At 41.5% G+C, this 25,269-nt stretch overlaps 1 protein-coding gene across 1 annotated transcript in view; it reads right to left on the bottom strand.

Moving 5' to 3' along the window:
* The window catches only part of MBOAT1 (membrane bound glycerophospholipid O-acyltransferase 1), a 102,352-nt gene that overhangs the window by 55,842 nt on the left and 21,241 nt on the right, over positions 1–25,269 (bottom strand). The window lies entirely within an intron of this gene.

Raw genomic sequence — 25,269 nt, 5'->3', positions numbered from 1 at the left:
GAAGCAACGTCCTCCACAACTAGACTGAAGAACAAAAGGACAGCAACTTGTCTGTTCCCCTCCCCCAATTCCCCAATAAAATCTTTAAAAAAAAATTGTAAAAAAAAATATTCACGTCAGTATTATTTCTAGTAGCAAGAAGAAGGAATCTGAAACTTCAACAATTAATGAAGACATTGGTTAACACATGAAATAACTAAAGGATGCACCTTGCATTATAATCCTTTTTGAAGGGACTATGGTACTATTTACTGTAAGCTGTACTTTTGACTAATTCCTGGAAATTTATTCATGGGATGATGAAAAACTAAATGCTGAAACAATGTTAAGGCGTTATTTACACGACAAAATGAAGTAAAATATACCTAAATATAGAACAATAGAGGAATAGTAATTACTGGTAAATCCAGTTAATGTAGTAGTATTACAAATGGACATTATAAAGTGTCTATAATAAAATGAAAAACACTTGCTATAATAAAAAGGAGAATATAAAATGCTGTGTTCATTTACAAATATGTTATAAAAAATCAATAGTGGTATACGGAAAAAGGCAAAGAAAACATGTAAAATGGAATATGGCTGATTTATCAGGGTGACAGGAACTTAGGCAAATTTTGTGGGTTTGTTTTTTTTTACAATCTCTAATTATAAAGTCCATGAGGAATTTTCCATACACACACACACACACACACACACACACACACACACACATGCTCTATCATGGACTCTAAGACAGTCATAAGAATCCTTATCTAATTTTACTTATTCTCAGAATTGCATCTATTAGCACCACTAAAATTAAGTTTAGGGAGGAGTTAGGCAAACATGGAAGAAGTCAACCTGTGAAAAGTTTCATCTTAAAGAAAACCACGCTTTTCACAGGCAACAAAACATCAAGAGTAACAATGTGGATGGCCAATGAGAATGAAAACATACGCCATGCTGCTCTTAAATAAACCCTTCACGTTTGAAAAGAGCATGTGCAAAGTTCCTGCTTTTTGACTGATCCACTCCCTCCCTAGCAGCAAAGCAAGCCGCACTCATTGGTTATTTCCCACCACATGCGCGCCACAATTACAGCACTGTGTGGGCCCTTACGCGTCAGGGAACAGTACACCACAGCTGTTCTGATCAGACTCTCAAACACCAGCAGGACTGATGTACTTCGGATTCAGCAAGAGCTCAGTTTCCACAGCTCTTGCAAGATTTCAAAGTCACTGCAAGGAAATAAAACACAGGTTGCCAAGGGTCTGACTTCACCAAAGCGCAGGCAAACAGTGCTGCAGTTTTCAGATGTAAGTCTTACTTACATCTTCCTGTTCTAACATACTACTACAAAGGCATCGTGTGGGGGTTTCTGTTCTATGGCCTTCATAGCCTTCCAACAAAAGACAAACTTTGCCAGGAGTGAAAAACGCTGCCTTCCTCCTAATGAAGAAATACAAGCAGTCTATTTTTAACACACAGCAAATATTAACAGTCCATCATGATTTCCTCTCCCACAGTGATTTGCCAGCGGCTTGCCACGGACGCACAGGCAACTGTCCCGGCTGGAATATTTTCCTGAGCACCACAGCTGTCTATGCGCCAGACAAAACCCATCTAATCAGACAATTCCTTCTTTAAAGGCAAGCCATTCCTCCTCCACCAGCCTTCCCTTCTTGCATTGCCCCCCACAAATAAATGTGGCTGGAGAAGAGTACAAAAAAATGCTATTCCTTTCTGTACCACAAAACAAAAAGTGTTTGTATTATACTCTAGTTACTTAGCCCTTTCAAAGAGATCCTTGTTATACTTCCATTCCAAACTCTTTGGAATGTCCGCAAGAAATGCTTTTAAATCTGTAATGAGCCAATTTTTTTCCAAGCCTGTAGACAAGCAAATATTATTTAAGATTGATAATCAATGTGTGTAACTTATAACCAGACAAACTTCTAATTGATATATCATCTCCTAACAATAACTGCATTTACTGGGCGCTTACCCTGTGTCAGGCACAGTGATAAGCCTTACATAAATGATTCCATTTAAGCTTTACAACTTTACAAAAGTAGCTTACTCCCCCTTTACATATGAAGAAAATGAAGAACAAAAAAAGTTAAGTACAGTGGCTGATTTCATAAAGCTCATGAGTGGCAGCACTAGAGCGTGAGTTCTCACTCACTATATTGTAACACTTCCCCTCAATTCCCAACATTCTCCCCAGAAATACTCTCACTCCGGGAGAATGTAGTAGCTGCCTGTATGAATTTGCTCAGGTTGCCATAACAAAGTACCACAGACCGAGGGGCGTTTTACACAACAGAACTTTATTGTCACACAGTCCTGGAGGCTACAGGTCTGAATTCAGGTGTCAACAGGGTTGGTTTCCTCCGAGCCCTCTCTCCATGGCTTGTGGGTGGCCGTCTTCTCCCTGTGTCTTCATGTGGTCTTCCTTCTGTGCATGTCTGTGTGCAAATTTCTTCTTTTTATAAACCATTCATACTAGATTAGGGCCCACCCACATGACCTCATTTTAACTCAATGACCTCTTTAAAGAGCCGATCTCCAAGCAGTCACATTCTGAGGTACTGGGGGTTAGGACTTCAACATAGGAATTTGGGCGAAATAAAACTCAGCCCATAACACTGCCCAATAAAAATCCACTACTCAAATACACATATTATAGAATGAAACACTCTTGATTTCCTTGCTCCTACAGGTAGAAAGTAAGCAAGCCCCAAACCAAAGGCTGTGAGGAAGGCACGCTGGTCTTAGCATAAGCGAAGACCTTCTACTTGGCTGGAGGTATCTCTCAACCCCCTACAAACAGCTCCTGCCCCTCCCTACCCCCTCCTACCCCTGTCAAAAGCTCGTTAGCCTATCATGGGTTACTCCATGCTGAGAAAGTTTATTATTCTTAGCCTTTGTTTCAAACACACAAGTTTTAAGTACAAATCATCGGCATTTATTGAACATGTACATTTATTAAGCTCAACAAATGTTGGCTGTTTTTCCTAAATGCTTCCCACCTATTGTCTCATTTAATCTTCCCCACATCTTCAATGTCCTGCTAAGGAAACTGATACCAAGTAAATGGCCCTAAAACACTCAGCTAGAGGGCAGCACCGTGAGTTCCACTGAGATGCTTAATCATGACCTGCGATGGCCTCTCAAGGGCTCCATCTTGTGCAGGGGAGACTTGAATTAAGCTGCCAGGCTCGAAGTCCTTTCCCACAGCTCTTCTTTGATGCTTGCACAACCTTTCCTTCTGAGTTTGTACACTCACATAGCAACCCTCCTTCCACCAGTTCTGAATAAGTCATCCAGTCCCTCTGGAATGAGATAATGCGTCTCCATTTTCAGAGAACAATCCTATATACTTGATTAGAGCTTAAATTGTACAGGAAGATGTATGGCTTACCGTATCCTGTAAATATCATTCATGTATTAATTACAATTTGGAATTAAAACCTTTTAAAAACTGACTCCAATGGATATAATGGAAAAAAAGTGTTTATGCTCTTTCTTCAGCCATGGCAAAGAAAAATCTTGAAATATGTAGGTGCTATCTCCTGAGGATCTGCCTGCCTCACATCCATAACTCATATCCTTATAATTATTGACCCAGTGGACAGGGAAGACTGAACAGAATTCAGGACTATTTAAGGAGTCCTGAAAAACCCTGCCCACAAACATGCTGTCACCATCTCCTATAGAGACATAATCTCCCCATTAGAATTAAGTCCATTGTTAGCCAGTTAAAAATGTTAATAATAGTAATAACAGCTAGCATTGAGGGTGTTTCTCACATCCCAGATAGTGTTCTAAGTCCTTTTGCCCATGTAACTCTAATTTTCACAACTTTTTGGCTCTTTGAGGCATTCATCTTATAAATGAGTAAATTAAGTCACACAAAGGTTAAGAAGTCTTCCCAAAAACCACACACCTAGTAAGTGGCAACACTGGAATTTAAACTCAGGGAGTGTAAGGTCCCAGAGTCCATATGCTTAGCCACTATGCGAGGGTTCATTCATTCGATTCACCCTTCTTGTGTAATCCCAACATCTCATTTTCCAGACGAGAAAAGTGGAGCCCAGAGGTTGTCAGTGACTTGGCACAGTACGTCACATAGCCACTGAGCGCTAGAGCTAAGGTGTCCAGACACTGGTCCATCCAGCACACCTTCCTGCAATTCCCCACCAGCCTTGGAGGTGAGATGGAAGCGAAATGGTGCAGAGGGTCAGACAGGTCCATCTAGAAATAAGGTCCGTGTGTCTGAGTGAGGAACCCTGGGCTGCCAAAGGGAGGGAAGGAAACACCACTGAGCGAGGAAGTGCAATGTTTGTACATGATTGACTAGGGCCTGAGTATGTCAAGTTTTATACCCAGATGGAAATGACCACCAGCAGGGGTGTGTGTGTGTGTGTGTGTGTGTGTGTGTGTGTGTGTGTGTGTGTAAAATTTTTCATGTGATGCAAGTTCACCCTGCTGGGCCTGAAACCACCTTCTCTCACTGGTTCTATAGTGAAAAACAACCTCAATGCAGTCTCCCACCACTTACGAGGTTATGTGGGATAATAAAATCCTCCATCTACTTCACAAGACCACAACAGGTACTAAGTAGACGGTGAAAGTACTTCGTAAGCTATAAAGCTCCACAAGTACAGCAGGTCCTCGAATGACATCATTTTGTTTGAGTCATGTCATTATAATGTAGGAATTTAACTCTTATTTATATGAATTAGCCTACAATAGAATTGGTTTTGTTATATGTCATTTTGTTTAAAAATTCCAGAATCTGTCAATGACAGTAAGGACTGACTGTATTAGGTTAACTACTGTCAAGTCAGCTAACAAACTGCTACACAGACCACTTGATGCAGCACTGCCCACTAGTTAGCGATCACACAGGACCCTCGAAGACAATGGCCCTCAATACTGAACACTGCACTCAACCATGGAGCTGTAAAAAAAGTTTTAAATAAAAAGAACTGATCCTAGGGCCCACTCTGATTTGGGGAGGATGGGTCGGGTGAGGGGGAGGCCAGGCATTTTTATTTCTTAAGGTCCCCGAGCGGTTCTAATGTGCGGCCAGAACTGAGAATCACAGTTTCAACTTCTCACACTGCCCACTGGGAGGTAGTAGGTCAGGGGCAGTTTGGTGAGTATATTTTAGAGTAAATATTTCAAGTCAGGCATAAAATAGACAAGAGAATCATAGACTATTAGCAATTATCTGGTCCATGCCCATCATTTTGTGGGTAAGGAAACTGGTCCATACAGAGAAGTCATAGGGAGACCATGGCTGGCGTTTCCTAACTCTACAGGTGGGACTGCTTCCACCTTATAAATGGATTCAAAGCTTCATGCCCAAAGTGAACGGTGATGTCTTTATGAACACTTTTTTTGACATACATGCTGGCTGACTAACTCTGACTGCATTTTGTCTCCCTAGCACTCACGACTCCATCACTCCTGCCTTGTGAACTGGCAGGAGAGCTATGAAAAAGGTTTAGCACAGTGCATCCCGAACTTTCTGCAGGTTTCAAAATGAACAGGAAAACCAACTGATTCAAACAGAACAGGTAAAAGTCACACAAGCTAATTACACTATTATCCTATATTCCCAGGACTGAATATAACATAATAAAACAGCTTCGGGTCCTTCTTCCAGACATCTAGTCAAAATATACCTAAATGAAGTCAATCAAACAATGCCATAGAGATTTTTAAATCTGATTTCTTTTAATTATAAAATTAATAAATGCTCATTTTAACAAATTGCACAATACAGAGAGGTGCAGTGAGAAAAAAAGCACAGTCCCCCATCCCAACCTTCTAAACACACAACCCACCATTCTTAGCAAATTGGAGTATATGTTTTAATTCTTTTGTCTATGTTTATAAAAAATATGCCTATATACATTGGTTTCTCCTTTTGTTTAATATAATCATGGTATAAAAATTAATCTGTAACTCCACTCTTCACTGAACAAAATATCATAGACATTGTTCCCTGTTTATTCATTCTTAGCTAATTTATACTTTTTAAAGCTGCCTGGTATTCCATAATATGTGTTAGGGGGGATATTCTCCACTTCTTAGATTTCTATTAGGCTAACATAATTTCTACTCCATTTCCTAGGAGGAAAAATACGAAAGGAGAATTTCCATCTTCTCTTCACTCTGAGCCACGCACTCCCTCTTCCCCAGGGAAGTGGTCAATCAGCTTTATCATTAATGAAGACAATATTTTGATCTCCCTATGTCTGTCTCTTGGGTCCTATTACCAAAGAGGTTCCACATCTAGGCAAGGAAGAAAAGGGTTTGGTTTATTCCCAAAACTCCAATATTATGTTTGTGACATAATGTACTCAAGCATTCTCCAACTTCCAAGTGGTTTCCAGTTTTACAAATAGCACCATAAAACAAACATTCCTGTATATATAGCCTTATGTGATTTTATGTCTGTAAGATTAACTCCTAAAAAGTTCAGTCAAATGGTGTATGTATTTAAAATTTTAATAAATATGGCCAGATACTTTCTCCAAAAGTTGAAGCACTATTTTACTCTCACCAGTCATGTGTTGTTTTCCTTTCACCCTTGTCAGCATTGGAAACTATGAATCTACTTAACTTTTAAATCAAGATAAAAAACTGGTACTGCATTAATTTTTAATTAAATTTATGGGGGTAACATTGGTTAATAAAATTATATAGGTTTCAAGTGTATAATTCTGTAATACATCATCTGTATACACGTATTGCATTGTGTGTTTACCACCCAAAGTCAAATCTCCTTCCATCACCATAAGTACTGTATTAATTTCAATTTGCATTTTTTCCTGACTACTGGTTGAGCACCTTTCCGCTTATTAGCTTAAGCCAATGAGTTTCTTGGCCACTGGACTAAGATTTTCAAGTCTTTACTATAAAATGGCAGAGTTACACAGATGAATTATGCACACAAATTTAATCAATAGTAACGAGAGTTGGTACAGTGTAATTTGAGTTGATACATTTCTCTGAACATCCTTTAATAAAAAGCATATATATGATGAACTGCCCACACCCCCCAAAGCACTGATGGCCTACCAAATATATAATAAGCTCCTATATATAATCAAGGACCGGTCCTAAGGATAACAATACTATTTGCTCATCTTCTTCACCAAATGAGATTTGAGTTTATGACTGGGCTTTAAAGAAACCAAATTCATTCCTCTAACATTTTCAAAATCTGTTCATTATTTGTTTTAAACTTCTTAAACATACACTTTTGAAATTACAGAATTAATAAAGAAACACAAGCTCAACCAGCATGGAGCATGAATCAAATATACTACGATACTATAGGGTCATCGGTGTTATAAAAAGTAACTACACACACGCACACAGTGTATTTGGTTGTTTCATACCACTAAGGAGACAGTAAATATAAATATCATCCATGTTTTCCCAGTGGATAAAATGGAGATGTTAAACAAGGTTATTTAATGAGAGAGAGAAACAGACTCCCAGGTCACCTCTTTCCCCAACCACCTATGTTGCCTCCTAAACAAAAAAAAACCTGATTTGAACAGTTTCTTTCCTGGTGGACTTAAGTAAAAACTTGATCATTCCAAAGACAGTGCCTTCCACGGACATATATACTTTCCTATCACCAATAATACTAGTTACTATTTAAGATGCTGCTATGAGTGAGGTCGTTGGGGACAATGGAAAATGCAGAACAAGGGATATTTTCTTATGTAACACCCCACGGTGTGACCAATTATCTCAGTGTTTATGAAATTCTCAAAAGTCTCAGAACAGAATTAATTTTAATTTAGTGTAAGTTTGAAATAAAGCACAACACCATTTAGTTTTTATAAAATAGAGATTTTGGGGTCCAGATGGGATACACACGAATGTCACAACTCCAGGAGGCCTGGTGGTGTTGAACAACCAGTGGCCATCAAAACAGGAATACCTATGATTCTGCACAGTCCCTAGGAACTAAGCTATTTTCAGCTCCTATTATATAATCACCTTCTCTAAAATATGTGTTTATAATAAAAGGGAAATTCCGATGTAGAGAAAGAGTAAAAATAACTGTGAATGCCTGATTAATAAAAACCTCAACCTACTCAACAGCAAAGTAGACAATGGTTTTTAAAAGCAGGAAACAAATTGCCAACTATAGGTTAAAATTTTTTTCAAGTAGTAAGCGAGCTTTTCTTTGGTGCCTATTAATTCTCCCACCTATGGAGTCATAGGAGAAAAGGAAGAAGGGCAGAATTTGTTTTTTAAAAATTTAATTCCAAAGAATGCCTAAAATTAGACCTCACTTCTTAACCTCACCTTTATGCCACAAACCACAACATATCCCTAATGCTCCACAACAACTGCTCTGACCAGGTCACCAACTATCTCTGTTTGCTGAAGACACTGAACCATGTCCAGTCCTTGCCTGCCATGAGCTCTTGGCAACATCTGACACTGTGCATCATTCGCTGCTCTTCCTTCTTGACTCCCTGATACCACATTCTTTTGGTTGTCTTTACCTTTCTGATCACTCCTTACCCCTCTCCTTTGACAGCTGCTCCCCTGCCACCTGCCCCTGCTAGATGGTGCCCTTCTGGGGGCCATGCCAGGCCAGCTTCTCTTCTCATGCCAAGGGGTCTCTCTTACTCCTGTGCCTCCAAACACCAGCTGATAACTTCCAGATCTTTTTCTCCAGCCCAGGCATCTCTCCTAAATTCCCATGCCTACTGGAATCCCCAGTTGAATAAACCACAGTCACCTAGATTTCACTAGGTCCATCACAGAGTTCACCATCTTCCCCCTTACCTATTCTTGCTAGGTCTCTTATCTAAGTGTAGGGACCTTCAACAACCCAACTATTCAGGCCAGAAACCAAATAACTACACCTTTCTCTTACACCCAACTAAAGAGAATCAATCTCCTCAATTTATTAATTCTACCTCCTAAGACTATCTTAAGTCCATTTGTCTGCCTTAACTCAGGCCACCATTCATTTCCCTTGGGCAACTTCAACAGCCATTTAACTAATCTCCCTGCCTCTGACCTGGCCCAATCCTCCCTCCCTTCCTCCTCATTCCTGATCTCAACTTAGAAGTCACCACTTCAAAAAACAAACACCACCAAAAAAAAAAAAAAATCAATGAAGTCACCTCCTCCCCAGGAAAGCTTCCCTTCTGCTGCTCCCACAGCATCCTCAGCTTCTGCAATCACAGCGATTAAAACAGATTCATAAAAAGGGACCACTGTACTTCTCGCAGTGTGCTGCAAAGGTCTCATCGCCTGCACAAATAGCTTCAAGAAGACAGAAGCAAAAATAATAATAATAATAAAATAAAATTTAAAAAAAGACAGAAGCCATGTCTATCCTTTTGATCCACATATCCATAGTACCTGCTCTGTATTAGGTTCTCAATATTGGAATGAATGAATGAATGAATGAATGAATGAATGAATGAACAAATGAATGAATGAATGAATGGTATGTTTATGAGCAAGGGAGGTTGGTTAGCAAGTTAGGGAATAAGACAAGGTAGATAAAGGACAGGCAAGGCAGAGATGGTGTAATCAGGGCACGGATGACCATGCTGACTCAATTCTATAAGAACTACATACAGTTCCAGGCCTTCCCTGGGCAGTCAGAAAGTGTTTACTGAAAGGCTGATGTGCAAGAATGGACTGCTGTGATTTCATCAAAAGTATTCTTTGAGTTACAAGTGTCACTTTTTTAAATTATCGAAGTTATTTCATGTACGCCATTTCAGATGTAATTAATACAAACCAAGCCTGATATCCTCTTTCAAATCTAATCCTTACTCCCAACTTCAATGGAAAATATTATAGTTAACCCCATTAATCCAATCCCACCAGCATCACTGACAGCAGGAAAACCATTTACATTCTTTAACAGAAGGAAAACAAAAGAGAAGATAAGAACTATGCTGTGGTATAAATTGCTATGAAAAATTGGTTCCCAGAGCTAGCGAACTTTTCTTATACTATACCTACAAAATCAAAGGCAGTCCCCTGCCTTACTCTCTCAATTCTTGCTCTTAATACCAAACAGACAGTGACGTCAGCCTGTTCGCCTTTCCAAATCTATAGTTAGCAATTGTCCTGTGTGCCTACAGCTTTGTTCCCATAAAAGGTAATTCCCAGGAGAACCACGATGAAAAGTCCTGCAAACACATAAATGTAAAATATGTATATGCATATGTAACCTTGACATAAATCTAGAGATCATCAATAGTATGCTTAGTAAACATTCCAACATGATAGGATGCATAAAAATGCAGGGAAGAAAAGACAAGATGGGCAGAAACATATGAACATGGTGTAGCTTCCCTAGATGGACTCTGAAGAAAAGGCAAGTATTCATCCCAGTGGCACAAAATAGGAAGTTTGTGGTTTCTGAGTAGTAGACACTGGTATTTTCTAGACCTCTGCTTCCACAAAATATTTCTGAAAGTTAATCCAAGATTTAAATCTTAAAATTCCATAAAATAATCATAGAGATGAAAACAAGTTTTTAAAAGGTACCACCACAATTTAATGGAAACATTTCATCACAAATGACTGATGACTCATTTTGGAAAATACCTGAAATAGAATCAAAATACATTTGGCTGTTTGTGAATAGGAAGACACCAAAATGAGATTTAAAATTCTGTTTTACTTTGCAAAAGACAGACCAGAAGTCAGACAACTTTTAAAATCTGTACTCAATGCAGGGCTAGTCAGTGCCGGTAAATATTTAGAAATACCAGGTTTAAAGGACAGAGAAAGGATAGAGAGAAAAATGTTGGGGAAGAAAAATAAATAAGAAGGGGAAAAACAAAAAGGATATGGTAACAGTCACTTCTTACAAGCCTGGTCTAAAACTCAGATGAGGCCTCAGAACTGACAGCACAGTGTAAATGATAAAAACTCCGGAGGAACTCTAATTATTTTTCCATTGGAATGTGATGGTCTCGTGAACGGAAACCCAGCAGCCTACTACTCTTTGATCCCTGGCACCTAGCACAATGCCTGACACAGAATTAATATTTCATCTCTGCAATGACTGTATGGGGAAAAGCGTCAAGACAAAAACTAAAGAAAATCCAGGAGAGAAAGGAGGCGTGCTAAGACAGTCCCAACAGGTACGGGCACCCACCACTGGTGGCTCCAGAGAATGATGCCAACTGGTTCTTCTCTTCTTTCTTTACAGCAGGTCACAGGCTCTTCGAGTAAAGGCAGCATTATACTCGGGCTACCGACTGGACGGCTGCTTTCCTTTGTTCCCTAGACTTGAATAGCAAAGGCATTATCTAACCTGATTTTCTCACTGCCCCACCCACCTCTTCTTAGTGTCCAAGGGTCCAGTCCTCCACAAACTCAGTGTGGACCAGGCCACAGGCAGCGGCTTCCTCTCCGCCTAAGCCAAGATCCACAGGCTACCTGGCTGGCCCCAATTACCTGGGGCCAGCCACTTCCTGAGTCCTCTGGACTCAGATGAAAAACAGGACTAATAATAACTGTCAGGTCTTCTGCAGAAGTTTGCATGTTTATGAAGAGGGTTTGAAGGAATCTTTAAAATGATAGCAAATGAAACAAATCTGTGATGGTTCTAATCGTTATTCTGTGGTACACTCCAGATTCATCATGGTCTGAGGAAATTGAATATGGACAACGAACACAGATGTCAGTGGACCCTCTGCCCACCCTACAGGTGGTGGGGTTGCACTTGTTCTTGTCTCAGAGCCTCATCATATGGTTACTAGTTCTTTAATATGCTCTAATAGGAAAAACTGAGACATCTAAGGGTAAGTAAAGGATCAGGTGTCCAGGTACCCAGGCCTCCAATCCATAGCAGGGTGGGCAGCAAGACCACACGGCACAGCTCCAGGCAGCCGCTCCTGGAGTCACACACAACACAACCAGCACGGCTGTGTGCAGCAGCTCGGGGGCAGGGGAGTAGGAATCGGGGCCCCAGAAAGAAGCTGCTTCTTCCGGGTAGCTTGTGGAAATCAAGAGAGTTTGAAAACAGCTCCTCTGGTGGGATCTGCACTGAATAAAAATTATAGCAAGTAACCAATTATGGAGAGGAATTTCCAAAGCAACAAGTTAGTCACTATTTCTTAAATTCCTTTAACTTCTATTTTCATGTCCGACATTATGGGTACATTCCAGAAGAGACGCAGCACCATCGATGACAGGCAAGTTAATTCACCTTGGATACATCATTTAAAAAGACAGTCACAAAAAAATCATAAAAAAATAAAAATAAAAAGACAGTCATGAAAGAGAGGTCACAGCAAAGCCACTGTCTGGAAAGTTCTGAGTGCAGAAGGAAGATGTCTGCAGGCAAGCAGAGGAAACAGAGAGAGGCATCAAAAACATACTCCCTCTCCTAAAAGCTGGTCCCTTGTAAGAGCCCACAAAAACATTTTTTTAAATGAATAAAAATAATACAACCAAAAAAAGCCCAAGGAGGGAAATTATCTTTAGCACGGATATTGCTTCTTCTTCAGTGGAAAATTTTAAGCTTAGGCTCTGGAGAGAAATTTGTATTTTTCTCTTCAAGAGAAATTCAAGAAAATAGTAATACATACAACTGCAACACATACCAAGTAGCCCAGTAGCACGGTAAGGGTTATCTGCAAAGAGCTATTTAGAGCTTGATGGTGAAGACACGTGCATTTTTGGTTTAGTTTGTTTTAGTATTAATACAGTGCGGTATGGTGATTAGAAAGCACGGAATCTGGAGTCTGCCCGAATCCAAATCTTGGACCCACCCACTACTTACCTTCTTCATCTATGAAACAGAAATAAGCCCCTACCCCATAGGGTGGGCGTGAACTTTTAATGAATTACTATATGTAAAAATATTAATATTTTGAATAGTGCCGGTAAAGGACTCTAAATATTTGTTATTATCGTTATTATAAATTATTTTTACTTCAGAAATAGCTCATTTGTTTTAAAGCTGAGGCTTTACACAGCCCCAAAGTAAGACCAAGAGGAAACCATGACAGTTACTACCAGCTTTTACTCCATTTCAAAGATGATAAAGCAGTTTAGCCTCATAATTATTCATTATAAAGATGAGTAGAATGGTTTACAAAGCTATTTCCTATATATTAGAAACACTGAAGTTTTTTTTTTTTTAACAGCCTAACCTACTATCAAGAATTACCTGTCCATAGTCGCCACCTGGATGAAAACACTAATAAAGACCCTAGTTGTTGGTGATTCAACAATAAAAAAATAGGCTGGTGCTTAGTCACCTTCACCAGTGAGTTGGCCTTTGATCTTCAGGATGTTACATTTTCTCCTGCTTCATTATTGTAAGCAGCAAACATCCCGCCTTGAGATGCTATAACAACAAATACATCTATTAAAAATACTCCAAGATATGCAGATACGAACAATAAAGTGAGGCCCAGCATTGAGATTTCTCATGACACTTGACAACTGCTTCTGAGGCATTATCCTAAAATGTCTGCTTTCTCTAAAGCTTTACGTTGATTTTTCTCACTTTTGTTTTTCCCCCAAACCTCAACCTGTCTGCTGCCATCTCTACCACCTCGCTTCCCTCCTTCCCTTTACTCTGATGCCAGGTTCTCTCAATCCCTGATGGCAGAATGAAAGGCAACTGGGCAGATTAGCTGGCATCGAGTGTCACTCACAAGACTCATGTCCTACAGTTGCCTAAAAGGGTCTCGAATGCGCCCTTGTGCATTACAGCTACTCTGTCTCAATGTGGAGGGCAAAGTCCTTTGGAGGTTTCACGTAACTCCTTAGTCCTGCAGAGTATACAACTTAATTTTTCCAATGGTGTAAACTTAAAAAAATAATAATCTACTCACCCCGGAAGCCCACGAAGTCAAGGTGCAACCTTTTTTCTCCTACTGTAGTTTTTTTTTTTTCCTTTCAGTTTCACATTTGCATTGGTTTGCATTGGACCATTCCCCAGTATAAGGCAGAAGTCACCCCCTGATGCTACTAGTTCCCAGGGGTCTAAATTCTATAGGGAAGAGGAGGCAGAGGGGCACCTGCACATAATGAAACAGGGAAGTCCCTATAATGTGAACATAATGTGCACCCAGTCCTGACTTGTTTATTCAATGAATGGACTTCTAGGCTGCCCCACGTGACACCATTTCCCTTTAGAGCAAATCGAGGCTTGCTAATGGCTGCCTCCCCCTATGATGATTCCATCTTGCAATCCTTATCAAGTTGCTCATGCCACAGAAACATACCAGCTTTAGAAAAGTAATGCAGAATTCAGGCAAATAAATGTTTAAAAATTAATGTTGTTGTTTTAGAGGTGATGGCTCTTCCAAGTACACCTGAAGTCTGAGTAAAGATATCCATTCCCTAATCCGGGACCTGACACTGACTGACTGGCTCTGTACAGGTTCTGCCTGGGCCGCTGTCAATATCTATCATGAACTCAACACCAGACCACTCATCTAAGCCCTGAGGGCCCAAGCTTTGCAACTGGAGCAATCAGATCATACTGATGATCCGCAAGATCCTCTCTAACTCAAAAATTCTTGTAAATGTTTTTAGTGCTTTGGTTGGGATAAGGTGACTTAGCCTAGGGCAGTGGTTCTCAACCTGTGGGTCGCGACCGCTTTGGGGGGTTGAACGACCCTTTCACAGGGGTCGCCGGGTACTCATGTGTGTGGGCGTATCTGCATGTGGGCATGGAGACGGATAGAGGAGCGGTGTCTCGGTTCCTAAGACCATCGAAAATATGTGTTTTCCGATGGTCTTAGGTGACCCCTGTGAAAGGTTGAGAACCGCTGGCCTAGGGGATCAGGCTGACTGTCATCTAACAGCTAATGATTAACTGATTCACTTCATGGAAAGTCACTGATGACCACACAGGCAGCACGGGAAGTAAATACATTGATTGCACTGGCATCAATATAATGGGGGAAGCAAGCTTATCCCACCAAACAGCCACTGTTCCTCAAAGTTCAGCTCACCAGACATACAGTGGATATCCAACTGGTGTCAAGTACTCACCAAGAATTGGATTTTAAAAAACAAAACAATACTTTCTGTCAAAGAACTGGGGAGAAGCATTCGATCTCTCACTCCCTTCAGTGACCCCTCCCTCCATTTGGGGACTCCTGCAATTGGCTTATGCCAGCCTACTGCACCCACTGCATATCGTCTTGTACCCTCAGTGTCTGTGTACAGGTCATCACCACTGCTACACTGTATTTTCCTTGAAGAGACGAACCCTGCTGGGTTGAATTTTGCATGGCCCAGGAAGTAGACAATTCTTGGGTTCCTTTCAACCATCTTCTGAGGTAACCTGATGTCCTCCAACCTGCTTTAATCCCCCCCTTATTCCTCTCTCCAACCACGTCCAAAACCCTCGTTCTCACTAACTGCCTTTTGCATATGTTCCCCAAGTCTTCTGCCCATCTTTCCCCACACTGGCTCCGCCATTTTCCATCCTTTGCTCACTCCTCACATCTCCCGAGGCCTCCCCAATGTGGACTCTTAGTCCTCACGGCCAGCTCGCTAACCCATTTCTTGTTCCTAGAAACACCAGTGGCCCTAGATCACCTACACCCCACTCTCTGACCCTCACAGAATCAGCTGCTCCAATTTTTTGCTGACTAAACTCAAGAGTTGTCTGCCTTTGGTGAATCTACCAACAAAATTTCACTTTGAACTGGCCTAAACATTGTTTGAATTTCTGGCCTTTAAATATGACACTTACTCTCCTTTCTACCACTTAACAAAACAAATACCAACTACTTGTTACTTTTCTTTTAATTTAAAAACATACTGTATATCCATGGACCAGTGAATTTAATGAAACTTTCATTTCATAAATATCTCTTGTATAAACTTGTAAAATGTTTTCAAACAGGAGGTACAGAAAGGCTTAATTAGAACTCAAAAATTAAGAATTAAAGAAAGTGAAATGATGAGACACCAGTTTGATTTTACCCAAACCGAGTTTAACAAGACATATAATTAAAATAGAAATAGTAGCCAATGATGGCCTTGAATCAATCAGTTTTAGGCAGTGCTAACAACAGGCTAAAAATAGAAACAAGATGCTTTAGTCTTCTCAGCTACCAAAATACTTGCCTGTTGAGGGCACTTCCTGTCTTGGTGGCTGCAGTGTGGAAGGATGAATTATGAATGGCACTCGAGCCACAAAAGAGGCCACATGGGCTACTGCTATGGAGATACCCTCACCAAGTACCACCGGAAGACAAGGGTGGTCAGAGCTACTCAGAAGGGGTAGGGCCATCTCAGGGGGAGAAGGTACAACATCCTGGGCCACCTCACTGCCTGCTGTGTGACTTCTCTCTTCTCCCTTTTTAAATTTCTTTTCTTTCACCTTCTTATCACCATCACTCTTCCGCCCACTCCTTTATCCTGCTCCGACTTTATTTTCTCCTGCTGGCCTTTTCTCTCCATCCTGTTTTCTTCTCTCTTGAACTCTATGGTGGATGAAAAGTAGTCACTTGAATTTATTCAATTAAATAAACATTCCCAGGGCACCTGAGTTTAGGCATTGTGCTACAGCTACTACGTGGACAAAAAAGACGGGCACTTTGGTGCCCCCCCGCAACCTTGTAGACAAAGGGGTAAAGCAAGCATACCAAGCCACTAAACATGGGGCATCCTGAGTTCTCACATACAGGAGCCCGTAGGCGTCTGACAGAGAGAGCTCACGTATGCATGGGAACCAGATGATGAAGAGATCATCCTAGATGGAGGCTATGCTTCCAGTACAGACCATAACTAAGGGGTACGGCGTGTATATTTACAATCTACTGCCTCAGCTTGCAGACAGAGTGTTTTACACGCACAGTAAACTTAAGGAAGGCACAGTAGCACACACATTTTTTCCATAGGCGGCCTGGGCTTTGGAGTCAGGGGACTTGGGTTTATGTCCTTAATCTCCTACATAGATCTGGGTGACCCCGGACAAATTACTCAAATTCCTCAGTTATAAAATAGCAGCGCAGCGCCTACTTCCAAAGTCGTTAGGAGTATTTGAGCAAAGTTGCTAGGAGTATTTGAGTAATGCCTGGTTACTCAAACAAAAGGTTACTCAAACTTTACAACCTTTTAACCATTCCTACTGGGTCCACATTATCAAGGACTTCTCATCTCTGGAACATTGGAAAGAAACTCTCCTCCATTTTGTCCTCCCCCTCAGTCGGCCTGAGGGACACTGTGACTGACACTGGAGAGACTCTTCCTTCCTCTAGGGGAGGAGAGCAATCCGTTGAGGGTCTGAAATATGGCCTTCTCTCCTGACATGCCTGCCTGTCCCCCACCTCTCCCCTGACACGGGCAAGCCCCTGAGGTAGCACTGTGCAGCTGCTCCAAGCAATTCAATTCAGGTGGTGGGAGCTCCTACTGCGTTCCTACTGATATCTCCATTTTTAGCTTTCCCAGTGTCAAAGCTGACACCTGGAACCCTGGCTGAGACCTGATTCACTCACTGATTCATAGAAGGGGGTGAAAATGGAACCCTCAAACCCTGACGGTTATTGTAACTATGGAAAACAATGGAGAATTTTCCACTGATGGAGAGAAATTCAGAAAACACAATGGAAAAGATTGATAATACATTTATAAAAAGAACAAGTTGACATACAGTGCTCTTCAGACACTGCAAGTCTCCTCACCTTACCCCTCGCTCTTCTCCAGAGAGGCAAGGCTATGACCATGGCCAACGAGAACTCAACCTGTCCTCTGCTCCCCTTTGTTCCTCTCTTACTCAAGGCACCTGGCAAGCTGCCCTGTCCTCAAGGCTGGAATGTAACTAAAATAAACCATAATCTAATCCATGGCACTATGATCTACCTGGAAAAGATAATGTGTTTACAGAAAGGGGGGGTTGACAAGGATTCTTTAAACAACAAAAAAAGAGAAACAAAAGTTGACTATGTGAGCACACTCTTTATAGGTGACTAGGTGCCATAACCAGCTGACCCGGGTACCATATAATGCAACCAGGTCCATCTGGCCAGCATGGCTCAATCACCATGACCATGAGGCCCACCCAGCTGACTCCCTTTACTTCTAATTATATTTTGAATTAGCAAGGAAAGTCTCCTCTATGGGATATAAATAGAATGACGACCCAACATCAGTATTTCCATCCTGCTTATCAGCTGTATTCATCACAGTGAATGGATAAAATGGCATTCTGTTTGGTTGGTGTCCATTCCTGAGCCCTGTCCAGTGTAAGTTCAATGACAAAAATCAAGACTCTAGCCTAATCAGAAAAGCTAAGAATAGGACCCTGAGCAGTTGTGGCTCCACCAAGTTACTGCTGTCAACAAGGCCCTGCCCTAAAGGCTTGCCACCCAGACCCAAACGCTTCCCCTTAGATTGAACAGTATTTTAGCAATCCAGGGGGCTCCAGCCAGTAACTCTCAGCCAGATGGGCAGGAAGAGGCAGAAGAGGCAGGGACCCAGCATCAAGGCCACTCATGAAGGGAGCACGTGGGGAGCCAGGCAAGTGCTGGTGCTGACAAGGAAGTCCAGCCTGGCCAGCAAAGCCAGCTCTGATGACCACAGTGTCCCTGGTCACTGAGCAGATGGCGTGGGTGGGGGGACCAGCAGGAGAATGAGACACTGCCTGCAGTGATGCCGTTGACCACAGGTGGGCAGAGAATAGTTGGTGACAACCTGGAGTACTAGACCCTACTGGAAGCCCTCACGGGCACACAGGTAGACAGGATGGGCAATTACCCTTGGAAAGCAGGACCCTAGTCATTAAGCAAAGGCTGAGAGTTGGGTCTCAATCCCTGCAAGGAGGACTAGCCGCTGTGCATCTAGAAAATGCCCCAAATTTTGTGGTGAGCAAACATCTGTACCTCCTCAAACCATCCTCCACTGAATGAACTGTGGAGAACTCAATTCGGTCATGTCTCTTCCAGGCTTATGGCCCTTCACTTTCACCCCTATCCCCTGCCACAGTCTGACTCCACACTCCCTACCTACTGCCTTCCTCTCAGAAACCATCTCCTCATTCCCACCCCTGGACACACACACACGCTGGCCTACGCGTGTGCCTCTATGCGACCTCTGTACTACCTAGACCCATCTGACATTTTAATTGCCACACATCAGGGACAATTATTTTGTATGTATGTATCTACATTCTAGCTAAGTTTGAGTTCTCTGTGGGCAGGGAACAAGTTTTACTCATCTTTGTAAGCCTAGCACCTAGAACAGTGTCCAACACACGATAATAAAAATTAACTTTATTTTCTATGATCCAAGCATTCTATGTTTTTTTCATTCTATCCTCTTAACAAACCTATGAGGTGGGTATTATTATCTCCATTTAACAGATGAAAAGACTAAAACTCAGAGAGGTAGTGACTTGCCCAAGGCCTTGCAGGTACTTAACATACAGCTCTGCCTGGTTCCCTGCCTATAACTACTGCTTCACATCAATAAATTGTTGGGAGTCAGGAAATGGTGGTGAGAGAACTAGAATCTGCTGAAAGGTTCATTATGTCTTCATCAGCAGGTATTACACCATTTTTGTCCCCCTGGAAACAAGAGTCTGTGACTTTTCAATGTGACTGTGGACATTTCCACAGGCCCCAAGAATTTTTCTTTCCAATTTTAGGTTACAATAGGATGATTTGCTATGCATATATATTGTGAAATGATTACCACAATAAATTAACATATCCATCACCTCCCATAGTTACCTTTATATTTTGTGGTGATTCATCTAAAGTCTACTCTCTTAGCAACATTCAAGTATATACTACAGTGTTGCTAATTACAGTCACCATGCAGTACATTAGATCCTCAGGCTTATTCCTTCTATAATCCTTTCTATCCTTTTATCAACATCTCTCCATTTCCCCTCCCCTCTCCCCCCTAGTTACTAACTTTCTACTCTTTGTTTCTATGAGTTCGGCTTTTCTAGATTCCACATATGTGAGATCATACAGTATTTGTCTTTCCCTGTCTGACTTATTTCACTTAGCATAATACCTCCAAGGTTCGTCCATGTTGTTATAAATGACAGGATATCCTTCTTATTTTGGCTGAATAATATTCCACTGTGTGTGTATCTATGTATATATATATATATATATATATATATATATATATATATATACCACATTTTCTATATCCATTCTCCATCGATGGAACTTAGGTTGTTTACATGTCTTGGCTATTGCAAATAATGCTGCAAAGAACATGGGGGTACAGATACCTCTTGGAAATAGGGACTTCATTTCTGTCATATATACACATATATATATATACATATATACATATACATATATACGCATATATATGCGTATATATGTGTATACACACACACACATATACAGAGGGTGTCAAAAAAGTGTATACACATTTTAAGAAAAGAAAAAACTATTAAAATTATAACACTCAATATATACCAATAACAAAAGATGAATAAAAGTTACATTTGACTTCTATAATTACAAGAGGTGCTCAAAGTGGTTACCATCAGCATAATTTTAATATAGTTTTTTTCTTTATTAAAATATGCAAACATTTTTTTGGCACCGTGTGTGTGTGTGTGTGTGTGTGTGTGTGTGTGTGTGTTTATCACAAACGATGTGTCACATGTAGCATTGTCATGAAGGAGGATGATTTATGGCACACTTTAAAACACACCTTCTCTCAACCATAACTCACACCAAACTGACTGCACCAAACAAGTTGAAATTTGTCACACTGTTAATAAGGTTCGATGCGCCACTTCCCGTATTGAAGATCCCTGCCTTTCTGTTGGACGGCACTCGGCAGCAGCATTCACCATATTTTGTGATCACAACAGAAAGGCTCCGTGTCAGACACTGCTTCTGGTACAGCAATTTCTGTCAAATAAAAACATTACGGTGTGTCCTCATTCACCTTATTCACCAGATCTGGCACTGTGCCATTTCTGGCTCTTTCCCAAAGTCAGAATGATTCAGGACACGGAGGCAGCCATGACAGCACAACAAAAGACACTCACGAAAGAGGACTTCCAGAACTGCTTCAGAAAGTGGCAAGAACGATGAAATAAGCGTGTTCAAAGAGAGGGGGAGTGTTTTGAAGGAGATTAATGGCGATGTGTCTTTTACTATAATAATTTTTTTATTTAAATATTCACCGTATTGTTTGATCACTCCTCATGTGTATACCCAGAAGTGGAACTACTGGATCATATGAGAGTTCTACTTTCAGTTTTTTAAGGCACCTCCATACCGGTTTCCATAATGGCTGTACCAACAAGTATTCCATCTTAAGCAATGTTTCTGCCATACCCATTCCCTGTGTCATCTCCCTCCAGGTCCAAGCACTTCAAAACCCACGTGTCCTGAGTTTCATCACCAGGATAAAGAAATGAGGAACAGAAAGAGAAGTGGTAATGAGATCCTGTGTAGAATGGGTAAGAACATGCTGTTTGAAGCACGTTGCTGAGCAAGTCTTCCCTGGCTGGCTGCTGGGTCTAAATCTGCAGAGTCAATGAGGTCAGCCTTGAACGCCATTGCCTTGGGGCAGAGCCCTGGGGAGACTTTGAAGAAGCAGCACAAATAGGAATATTCTATCAAACGCACACCTTAAACAACGGAAAGGAGTAAAAACCTTTCCATTGTGTTTGGGGCTTAAGAAAACCACGTGAGTAAGAAATCATCTACATCTGAAAGTAAACAAACTAACCAGAAATTCAGAAGAAACACCAGAGAGCCTTGGGTCAGTCCCAATGATCAATTTCTCACAGTTAATTTAACAAGTTCCACCCTCTGACATGTGGAAAGCAAAGCATAGGCCACTGGGCTTTACGCAGAACCTGCAGCCTGTAAATACGATCATAAAACTATTTACCAAGTTGGATAGAAACATTTATTTCAAACTGAAACATCTTTGGAATAAAAATAACCTTCTATGTTGATTCTTCTAAAACATCTTTGACCACCGCCACTTGCTCATTCAGATACTGATATAAAGCCCTCTCGAGGACATGCAAGAAGATTCCTAAGCCGCCTGGAATATTTAAACCCCAGCCAGTGGCAACTCCATTTGCACAACCATTTAATTCTAAGGTCTAGCCTTCTTACCATGGCCGCATTTTATTAATTCTGAAGATCTGAGCAAAGTAGTAAGTGTGCCATATTGGAAAAAGCATGGACTCTGGCATCAGACAACCAGTTCTACCACTAGCTAACTGGATGTTCTTGAACAACTGATCTAATCTCAATAAGCCTAGATTTTTTTCTACAAAATGTGAAGGAAATAAGATTGTTAGGATAATTCTGAAAATTCCATAAGAAAATATGTGTAACACATCTACCACAAGCATCTAAATGGCTCTTTCACACGCAGTTAATGGGAATTGTTCTCCAGGGCACGTCTCTGCCATGGTCCCACAGAGCTCCCTCCTGTCTTCCCACTTCCCCTGTGAAAATACAATAGTTTCAAATTCTTATTTTACAAATTTAAAACAATTTTCCGAACCAGAAGCGATTCAGCAAACTCTATCCTCAAAGAAGAAAGAGTATAAAAGAGAGTCACATCACTAAGAGACCCCTGGATTAATATGAAAGAAAAAGTAGTAAAACAGTAATTTCCATTGGTCAGATCAAGAAAGGAAGGAACTTAACAGAGTCCTGGTTTTCCACCGAAGTTTAAAAGTACAGTGAACACACTATACGGGGCACAAGTAAGAGGAAACCCTGTGAGCTGGAATAGCACCTAGAGAAAAGGATTCCAGGGCGCTCAGACATGCCTTAGCATCTTTATAGAAACAAAACACAGTAGGCTAAGAATGGTAAGCAACAAAACACATACCCACGCCAACAAAGGCTGGCTTGGCCTTGGAAATAACATGTAGCCTGATCAACATGAGAGACCTGAAATTCCCAAGTGAGCAAAAATTTAGAACAAGTCCCTAAAGGAGTAAAGCTTTAGACAAACCTTCACACTACCCTGAGTATTTATGTTCTTCCTGTTACAGAGCTCAAGCATATCCCAGGCAGCTTGTGAAAGGCAGGCTGATTCTTTAGATTCCCTAAGAGTCTAAGACTGGGACTTAGGAAATTCTGACTCAGAAAGATCAGGGCTGGGACCTAGGAATCCCCATGTTTAAAAAGCTTCCCAGTGGTTGTGATGGTGGCTGCTGTTTGGGAATGAGTGCTGTAAACCAAGGCCGCTCTGAGCCACCTTAGGATGCCTTAGCTCCATAGGACGCAATGAGCCCATCCCGCCCTTTTGATCACTCCCAACTACTTGGCTCTTCCTGAAGAATAAATACGGATAAATTAATTTTCACAGGCATTCTTCAATTGAATGAAAAACCAAAGCCAAGGCAGGAGCACCCCACACTTCTTCCTGTCTCTACCATGAAGTGAATCGGGCCCACCCCCATCCTTCTGGGCGGAGAGGGGACCTTCGCCCGATGTCCTCAGGTGACCAAGTGCTGGCTCCCGTCCCCTCACATGTAATCCATGCTGCACCGGCAGGCAAGTCTCTGTCAGCTTCTTCTCCACGGGTTTTGTGATTTCTTCACTTCCGTCTTCAAATATGGACAAGTCTCCTCCGTCTTTAAAAACAAAAGCAAAACTCCCCATGGCCCTTCCTGCCACTGTCTTTTGTGTCTCTTCTTTGAAGTCATCGGATTTCTCCTGCGAGCTGCCTATACATTTCCTCCAACCTCATTCCCTCCTAAACTCTGCAGTTTGCTTGGTTCACCATTTTTCTAAAACTGCCTTCTCCACCATCCCCAACAACTTTTTTCTCAAAAAATTCAACCCTCTTCCTCCCTTGAGGGCCCGGCAACACCCCTCCCACTCACCCATTTCCATGCCACTCATCTACATGGCCCTTCTAAAGCTGCCCTCTCTTTGAGCGCCTCCACGCACACTCCACGGGGAGCGTTCGCCAGGGCGAGTCTCTGCTGTGGTCTCAGCTCATCTCCTCCCTCAGCGAGTCCATTCCTTTCCTTGGCGTTGTCCACCCCCAGATGTCAATGATTTCCCTATCTCTGTCTCCCCAGCTCTCATCTCTGGAGTTGCACACTACCTTCGGGACATTTCTTTTTTGAAATCCTGCTCTCATCTTAACAGGGCTCAAGCAGATGCCATTATTTCATTTCCTCAGTCAATGTCTGTTTCCAGTTTCCCTGTTCCTGTCAAAATTCAATTTGCCAAGATCCTGAGGACTCCAAGTTTGTAACAACTCTATCTTCTCTCCGTACACTTCCCTCTGCAGCCCTGCTGGCTTTACAGCTGGGATAGCCCCACTCCATCTGATGCTTTGCACAGTTACTTCATTCCTTTGGGTCTTGGAGTTCTCCCATCTTTAAGTATTTAAATACCCAAATACTATGTTTGTTTTAAGAAATACAGTTGTGAAAATTAACAAGTTTCCTTCATGCTCCCCAGTAATCTGAGTGAGCGTTAGGAGGGTTAAGTCCACTGTGACCACAAGCTACACTTTGGTGACTATCATTCCATAACTAGAGAGGTAGATAGAGCCTTGTTTTAATTTAAATCGGATCATAACATACATGCTGTTCTGCAATTTGCTCTTTTTATGCAATATAATGTACATCTTTCAACTGACTTCATTCTAATACTTCTACATGATTCCATAGCTGGAATACACCATAATTTAGTCTAACTGTTCCTCTACTGCTTAACATTGAGGGATCTTTCTATCTTTAAATGCCCATTAAGAAAGGCCACTCCTTAACCCACAGACTTATTTGTCAATTAGTACTAAAATAAGAATCACTGTGGGCTGGCTGCTGGATAAGAAACAGAGCTCAGGGCGAGCAGGAAGAGGGTAGTCCCTGACACTGAGAATCATCACCATACAGATTCCGCTTGAAAACCATCAGGGATGGGGGACTCATGAACTCCAAGGGTGATAATTCTTTTATCTCCACAACTCTCATTAATAAGGAACTTTTTGATGAATTGAAACCTAACTCCCTAAAGTTTCCACCCCTTGAGTTTAATTATGCTGAGGACACAGCATAATGATACTCTTCAAATATCTGAAAACTGCTATCCTATCATCTTAAGACTTTTCTCCTTTAAGTTAAACACTTCTTCCTTCAACAGTATCTCCTGGCATGCACTAGATCCGAGGCTGCACACTTTGCTGCTCGCCTCCTTTCAGCTATGCCTCAGTTTGCCAACATGCCTCTTAAAACCTGACACCCAGCACTAACCACCTGGGGAATTGTGACTTGACCAGCACAGAGTGGACTGCTGTGGCCACCTG

Source organism: Hipposideros armiger, unplaced genomic scaffold (assembly GCF_001890085.2).
Source record: "Hipposideros armiger isolate ML-2016 unplaced genomic scaffold, ASM189008v1 scaffold_50, whole genome shotgun sequence".
Classification (NCBI taxonomy): domain Eukaryota; kingdom Metazoa; phylum Chordata; class Mammalia; order Chiroptera; family Hipposideridae; genus Hipposideros; species Hipposideros armiger.
The sequence above is the reverse complement of the archived record's forward strand: the minus strand, read 5'-3'. Positions and strand labels throughout refer to the sequence as shown.